Genomic DNA, 9105 nt, shown 5'->3' with positions numbered 1-9105 from the left:
AATAAGAATATACATACATTTTATGTATAAATTACATCTATAATTTACACTATATCATGTAATTTAAATGTAAAACTATAATATTATATATAATAATATTATTTATATATATAATTATATATTATTATATATAAACTTTCATAAATTCATATATTTAATTAATATGAGTTGTATGAAAGTTTATACTGTATGTACTATTCAAATTGTGTACATCTTAATACGTTGAAATATTGTTATAAGTTACACGTTGTTTCATTTAACATTTCATTCATAAATCAAAAAAGTCTAGATTATTTTCAGTTACAAATGTCTTGCAAGTTTTAAAAGAACTAGTATTAATATTAGTAGTTAGTAATATAATTTTAATGCCAAGTTCACATGTTTAATTTTCAAATAATTTTTTATCTTGCAGGTTTCAATTACACCACATTTAACAAAAATTACAAATGTAATGGCTATGGAAGTTATTGAACCTGCTGCAGATTTTTATATTCAAAATATTGATAATCAGCAGGTAAATCTTAAAAATAATTATATTCCATAAAAATACTGTTTTAGCTTATAATGAAATAATTACCTTTCAATCAGAGTTCCACTAAAAAGAAACAACCCGAAGCAGCTGAAACAATCTACGAGCATGCAAAAAGAAAAAAAGAAACTCTTGAAGAAGAGCACAGTTTAAAAATAAAATTTTTGACAGAAGAAAACAACATGAAAATGCAATTGATGAAAGTTCAGCTGAAAGTTCAAGAAAAAATATTACAAATTTTAGAGAATAACCCATCTAATTTATGTCTTCAATTAACAAATTTATAATGTACTTTTCTGCAATATATATATAGTGTAAAAAGTGTTAAACTGTTTTTATTTTTTAATATAAAATTTTCTATGAAGTATTTGTGACCTATATAGTTTCTTTTTACAATAACAACACAGTAATAACAGTAAAACTTATTTAGGAATACTTTATTACTTAACTTTTATGGAGAATTATTTGTTTCAAAAAGTAACTTGTTTTCATTATTAATTGTTTATAAAATTTAAAAAATAAAATTTTCTTCAAATTGCAGCATCTTTATGCATATTTATATTTAATATATTTATTATCACTAATCCTTCAACATAGAAGAGTTTCTTGAGTAACAAAGATATCTTTTTTATTTCAAAAAAAAAAAAATTTATTTGGATAATCAAAATTTGATGTAATAGAAAACAAACAATATTGAAAGTTTTGATATTTTTTACTTATATTGATTTGGCTAACTCTTAAGCAAAATTTTTGGCCCTGAAAAGGGCCTTTTAATAATAATGTCTGAAATATTTGCATAATCTTTTAAGATTATGCAACATTTCAGAAGTTAAATGCTAAAGAAATCTGCTATTAATGCATTTCTCTTTGCAAATCCAGCTGCATTCTGACTTCTGACAACAGGCACTGGAACATCTTCATTCATGGAAATATCATCAGATTCTGTTGGAACTGTCATATTTCCATGTGAAATTGCAATGTTATGAAGCACTGCAGTGGCAACTATGACAGCCATAGCATTTTGAAGGTTGCAACGTAAACCTACTGATAAACGGAAAACGTCGTTTCTACAAACCATATTGCCGTTCCATCGTGTTCCGTGCTTTTCCATGCATCTGTTATACCTTTCAAAGAAAAAATAATTGATATTAATTTTGAAATATATATGATCATTTAAAACTATATTATGCATTAAATATATTTTAATAATATATATCATAAACTTTAATAATTACCTTTTTTTCTTGATCACTTTGTGGATTTAATATTGGTGTTAACAGATAGGCCTTGCATCCATATCCACTGTCACCAAGAAGATGATATTTCGACGGAATGTCTCCTGCTTGAAACATAGCACACAGATGACTATTGGCAAATATAGTGCTATCATGAGAACTACCTGGCCATCTGGCTACTATATTCCTGATTTTCAGTTGGCTATCTGAAACTGTCTGAACATTAATAGAAAAATATCCTTTTCTATTTCGAAATAATTCGGCAGTTTCTCCTCCCGGTGACTGAATTGGAATGTGGGTGCAGTCAATGGCTCCGTACACACATGGAAAACCACTCAAATGAAAAAAGTCTTGACTTATCTGAAAATATAAATATATACTTGATCTATTATTTTTATATTTTATTACAGTTCATACTTTGAAAAGTAATGTATTAATTAAATGAATAAAGACTATATAATTTAAATTAATGATTCTAATATAGAAACTTGTAAAAAAAAACAATATAAAATTATTTTATTACTATAGTTTCGAAAGATAAAGGGATATTAGGCCTACTTACTTGCGTTCTTTCAGATTCTGTTTTTGGCAACTGAATATAATCTGCTGACATTTGTGCAATTAAAAAACTCACTCTATTAATCGCTCTGCAAGCAGATGATTGACTTAAGTCATTTAAATCGCCTACGACCAACTGAAATGTTCCCGTGGCATAAAAACGTAGAGCCAACAACAGTTGTTCCATCGGCGACATCGCATAATTTCTCGATGTAGAAACTAAATTGTCACCAATTCGTTCTACTATGTTTCTTACGCTCTCTTTTGGCAAACGATATCGACATAGAAAGTCGTAATCGTCCAATTGTTCAAAGTCATTTCTTCTTGGAGAAATAATCCATTGACTTCTTCGTTCCATACGGTCTATATAATCTAGATACTTCAGATTTTCTAGCATCTCGGCTTCGTCCTCGTCGAATGTCGCCATTTTTCCCTGAAATAGATCGCTTTGCGCAGGCGTCAAACCTAGAGTTATCGTCTACTCGCCAATTTTCTAGAGTTAGATGTTAGGGTTATTGTGTTTGACTCGAGATTTGGAGTTGGTGAATACCAATTTACCAATAACTCGAGAGTTAACCCTAACTCTAACTTGCGTTGGTGAATACGGGGGTGAATGTTTTAAAAGAACAAATACTTTTAACAAAACTATCAAATTTTATTCTTTCATTTTCTTCAAAAACTGATCCAATTGACCAATAAACAGCCATAAGAAAATAACTTTCAATTATATCCTGATCAGTAATATCTGGAGTTAATAGTGATTCTAGCATCAAACATAACTGTGTAATCTAAAAATAAAATAACTTACCGTATTTTACGGACTATAAGACGCACTTTTTTCTTCGAAAAATTGCCTCCAAAATTCAGGTGCATCTTATAGTCCGTAGCGTCTTATAGGTATTTTTTTAAAAAAATTGTTTAAAAATTAAGGTGCGTCTTATAGTCCGTAAAATATGGTATTAGTTTATTTACATTCATTAAAAACCGCATTATATCATATAAATGAAAACATATTTAGATTATACAATGTTTTCAAACTAAATGCAATGCTGCTCAAAATAATAAAACCTTAACAACAACGATCAACTAATGCCGAATTATTCGGGCCAGCAAATGGCTATAGTAATATTAATAATTTAAGATAATTTGGTACTAGAGTTAGGCGTTAGGCGCCATCTCTTGCGAAATTTAATAATTAGAATTTTAATTAAATAATTCTAGTACCAAAATATCTTAAATTATTAATATTACTATAGCCATTTGCTAGCCTGATAATTCGGCATGGGTTGATCATTATCTATGACGGGCTAGTAGTTGTTTATTTATGTACATGTGCCTTGCCGGAGTTGCGATGGCCGGTTGAGTGCCTTTGGGAGGACGTGGGCAATTAATGTGTCCCCAGCCAGCATTGTAATGACCGTCGATGGTCGTACGGTAATATTATATCAGCTGGAAGAGGAGAGCGGATCAAAGGTCCGGGTAGCGTAACTGGTAACGTGTCTGCACGGATAGCAGAAGATGTGGGTTCGAGTCCCACTTCGGGCTGTTCCTTTTCTTCCAGTTTAAATAATTTAAATAAATTTAGGCCTATTAAAATTCTAATTATTAAATTTAGCAAGAGATGGTACGTAATGCCTAACTCTAGTACCAAATTATCTTAAATTATTAATATTACTATAGCCATTTGCTGGCCCGATAATTCGGCATTAGTTGATCGTTATCTATAACGGGCTAGTAGTTGTTTATAATTGTTGTTGTTAAGTATAAATAAAAACTTAAAAATCAGAAATTTCCCTAAAAAAATTTTTACATAAAGCAGTATCAGAAAAAAGTTTTTGAACATATCTTTCTTTGTGTGCCATATCAGGTCACCCTGATGGTGGCAAACACCTGGCACAGGTTAGTACAGATTAGTTTGCATGGCCAAGTGATGTCTTGGGGGAAGTTAATACCAGAGTTCCTCTTGCCTTCTCTGGATATGCAATGTTACATGGGGAGAAATGCCTTCTGGGAGATCTTTTTAAGGGTAACTGGCCTATTCAGGTGTTACAGATGTGGAGAAAACCCAGAAAACTCCACATGGCTAGCCCGTTTGGTGAGGCATGAACCCACAACCAAACTCCCAGTGTTTAGAGATGGAACTGCTCAGCCACTGGTGGGCCTTTTGAACATATAGGAAGTTGGAAAACAGTATTTGAATAACAATAATAATAAAAAGATCACTTGCAAAATAACAGAAGTTAATATTTTGTTGGTCCTCCTCTCGATCTTATTAAAGCTTTATATATCTTGGCACTGTCAAAATTAATTCATTGAAGGTTTCTGAAAGTTATTTTACTCCAGCTAATTTTAATGGCTTCTTTAAGTTCATTTTTATTATTTGGCACCTTTTTATCAACCAGCATTTTCATCTTTGTCCATAAATTTTCAATGAGTGTTTAAATGTGGGCTATTTGCAAGTCCTAGACTTAAAAAATTCTTTATTTCATTGGCATTTACGAAAATGTGTAAATTTAGTGAACAATTTTTGTTATATTTGTAGTAAAATAACATTTTCGTCACAAAAACACAATCTGATGCCTCTTCTGAAGACTGCCTATCACCATTATTTGGGTATAAAGGTAGGGGCAGGATAAGTCATGGGCTCCACGTTGCAACTCTTGTTCAGTTATACTACGAGAATGACTGAAAAATAAAAAAATGATCTATGGCTTTTGCTGTGCCTAAGGTTTGGTGGGAGCCTACAAACCATACTGATGACTGCTATTTCTGCTTGACTCCCTTTATAAAGGCAGGATTGTCAATGAAAAAATAGAAACAGTTCAATACCCAAATATTCCATCTGCAATTTGACCTATTCCACATTCAGATAGTTTACCAGTTCCTAGTCCATTCCAACATTATGAGCTTGAAGTAGAAAATGAAGAAAGTGTGGGAGAAGAAGAACCCAACAAGCGTTCCACATTCCACGACCCTGATTTTGAGATAAAAGATGATACACCGCACACTGAATTAAGCGAAATTGAGTTATCTCATTCAAGATCTAGTCTTGTCAAAGAATAAAGCGGAACTTCTAGGGTCAAGACTACAGCAACAGAATCTTCTCCAACGTGATGTCGGGGTCTCACAGTACAGAGAACGTTAGAGGGATCCCATTCCTTTTTTTGAGAAGAAAAACAATCTGGTTGTTTGCTGTGACGTTAATGGCTTGATGAAATGTTTGAATTTGAACTTCAAACATTTTCAAAAATTCAAAAGCACTTTTAATGTTGTTAGCATATGTAATAAAAATGTGTCGTTTCTTCTTAAGCCATTAAAATCACATACTGCCATCTCTTGTACATCACAGAAACTAGAGCTGATAAAAATTTTTCTTTGTCATATTCGATTTTATCACCCCAAAATTTGTAAGATTTCGCTCATGAAATAAAGGAAACGTTCAAAAACATTTTTTTATAATCTCTCTACACACCGGAATTTGAAATAATACGATATACGATACCACTAGAAGACCACAGGTGCAATAGACAGTGAGAAAGTCATCATTGCAAACACAATACATAATTATTTTTGATATACTCCAAAGTTTTATTTGAAAAACATACTCAAGAATATGATATTTTTGTTAGAGGTTCCCAAAACCCAAATTATCACTATAATTTCCTTCATAAGCAAAATGTTAGGCATCTTCCCCCGATCTACTCTAAATGAGAAAACACAAGAAGTGAAGAAAGAGAAGATCCAGAGAGGCACAAATAGGGCAACCATATTTGATCAATATGGTTCTACTGTAATTGTCAACACACTTGACAATTATACATAATTGTTCATATACACAATAACTTGATAAGCTTTTGTTGAAACTATTGAGTTAAATAGTAGTCTTTGAATACTGTGATATATTGTAGATTGTGATGATACCTGAATAATAAACTTATTGATTTGTATAAACAAAAGTGTTTGTTTTATCTTATAATTATCCACTCATACCATAGCAAAGTCAAGGGTTATCCTTGCAATCCTGTATAGTGTTGCCACCTTTTCAAAATTGCTGACCCTGGATGGCAGGTCAGTTTTGTTCAAACAGAAGTCCCTAATGCATGTGCAATGTTATTTTACCATGCAAAGAATAACATGCCTGTCAGTTCTAAACCAGTTAGGACTCGTGTAGGAGCAACTCAAGTTAAGAAATGAAATAACTTAGCCTAACAGCCTTAAACAGCTGACAAGCACGAAAAAAGAAAAAAAAAAGGGTCAACAGGCTGCGCACATGTCAGTGTAAAATGGAGGATGATTAAGTTTGGTGAGAGTGAAGAGTGTGAATGAAGTCTTTCGCTGTTAAAATAAATTTATAAAAATATTCCTTGTACTGACCATGCGCGAGACGATTGCGCAGCTCAGGAAGCAGCTCATCCGTGACGTAAGAACGTGCTACCATAGTTAAGCCAGACAGTCTGGTTTTTAATTAATTAAAAACCGGACTGTCCGGTTGAAAACCAGCCTGGTGGCAACACTAATCCTGTATCACGTATACGAACTCGTTACCAACTGTTCATCATAACAGTCTTATTTGCTTACCTCACTAATGTCATTCATTCACTTATTGCTATCAATATAGGCAAGTCCCAAAGTGACCACAATAACCAAACTCTACTGTATATTTCAATGATAAAATTTTTGTATTCCACGTTTTCCGTTATTCAGCATAGCACTTGCTATCTGCTAGCGGATATGTGAAATATTTAACTTCCTGCTGACGTGTTAGAAGGAACACAACAGCTAACATTCCGCTAACTAAAATGGATGGCATTTTCACTGCATCTGTTCTAAATGTTTTAAGTATTTGTTCTGAATCTGTCGTAAATCCAAACTCGAAGTTTTTCAAAAATGACTATGATGAGCCAGAAGACTCATCATTAATAGCAGCCATCGATTCTAACGAATATAGGGAAGATAGATATAAAATATCTGGCTACGTGCATGACATCGTGCCAAGATACAGCGACGATATTTTTAAAAGCCATTTTCATCTAACAAGAAGCACCGTCGAGGTAAGTGACAAAAGATATATTTATTTTGGTTTAATTTTAATCTAATAATGATAAAAAGTTTTAAAAATATTTTAACTATCTCTATCGCTCAAATTTACACTCAATTTTGAGGACAGGTGTTAATGAATTGATTAAAAAAATAACAAATAACCAAAAATGATAAATGACAAATACCACCATTCAAATATATTATTTTGACTGCATAACAAAACAAAATTTCTGATTTCTGAAACTTTTTCCCACTTTATTAATATTTTATAAAGTTTGAGAAATTTATTAAGGAAAATTTTAATATAATTTATACTTTTGTGCATGGATTATACATGATTTGTTGGGCTGCAGTTTCAAATAATTGTAAACCTATATAAATAATGGATTTTTTTTTCTTTCATTTTTCAAAGCCATAAAGTTTTACAGTTGTGGATTAATAACAGGATAAATTACTTTTATTTAATAAAACATTTTACGTTTATGTAGAGAAGACATGCCATAATTCTATCTTTTTTCTTTTATTTTTAATTTTACAAACTCAGTGATTATAAAATATATTACTGTTAATTAGAAAAAATAACTAGTTAAAAAGTTTTGAGAATTTTGTTTTGTTAATGTGCTATACTGTAAGGGACTGAGTCAGGGAATTTAAAACAAATTTAAGTAGGAATCCTGTACATATTTCATACTATTTTAAATTCTTATAGATTTACATACTAACTTTGGCATAATTTTTTTTTCAGATTTTGCTATCTATGCTGCCACAGGAACCAGCAAGGAGAAAAGCACGAATTCCTAAGGAAACATCTGTTTTATTTTCTCTGTGGTTTATGGGGAACCAGGAGAGCTACCGTGGTGTATGTGACCGCTTCGGGTTAGGATTTGCTAGTGGCCACAGAGAATTTACAAAATTCTGTACATCAATCTGTGCTTTGTCAAACTCAGTCATTAGGATGCCACAGGGTTTTGAGATTGAGAGGATAAGACAAGGATTTGAGAAACTTAGAGTGAAACCATTTCCAGGAACAATCGGTTGCATCGATGGCACCCATATTGCCTTTTCTGTGAATAAAGAAGAAAAAAAATGATCATATAAATAGAAAAGGTTATCCTAGTGTAATCCTACAGGCTACATGAGTTGAAATTTTTGGACATTTATGCAGGTTGGCCAGGCTCTGCAATTGATGCTAGAGTTTTTAGAAACAGTCCGTTATTTAAAAATATGGAAGAGAGAGAGGATTTTATCCCTTCAGACTGCCACATTCTTGGTGACTGTGCCTACCCATTGAACAATAAAATAATAAATGACCATATAAAAACAATGGTCATTTAACAAGAAAGCAGAAGTTCTTCAATAAAATTCTGAGTTCTACACGAGTCGTAATAGAACAAGCCTTTGCACATCTGTTTGGACGATTTCGGAAGCTAATTTACATCTATGTACGAAGAAGGGAATTTGTTCCAGATGTGATTGTAGCTGCCTGCGTTCTACATAACCTATGTATTATGCATAATGATTCTTCATCTGACGTATATGATCAACTGGATTTACTTTCTTGCCACGGTACAGAACAGTCTGGTGCAAATATTGATAAGAATGCCAGTGGTGCATATAAAAGGGATCAAATTGCAGATTACCTTTTTAATTTAGTGTGTGTATAATATTTTTTTACCACAAATCAGACAAAAATAATCATATTTTCTTGTAATAGTTTATATTTATTCAGATAAATAATTGTTA

The 9105-nt window shown here is 31.9% G+C and overlaps 1 pseudogene; it reads right to left on the bottom strand.

The window, feature by feature from the left end:
• Positions 1 to 1647: 1647 nt before the first annotated feature.
• LOC136975223 (putative nuclease HARBI1 pseudogene) lies at positions 1648 to 2526 on the bottom strand (annotated as a pseudogene).
• Between the last annotated feature and the right edge of the window lie 6579 nt (positions 2527 to 9105).

This window comes from Centruroides vittatus, unplaced genomic scaffold (assembly GCF_030686945.1).
Source record: "Centruroides vittatus isolate TY-2023 unplaced genomic scaffold, ASM3068694v2 contig_365, whole genome shotgun sequence".
Taxonomy (NCBI): domain Eukaryota; kingdom Metazoa; phylum Arthropoda; class Arachnida; order Scorpiones; family Buthidae; genus Centruroides; species Centruroides vittatus.
The sequence above is the reverse complement of the archived record's forward strand: the minus strand, read 5'-3'. Positions and strand labels throughout refer to the sequence as shown.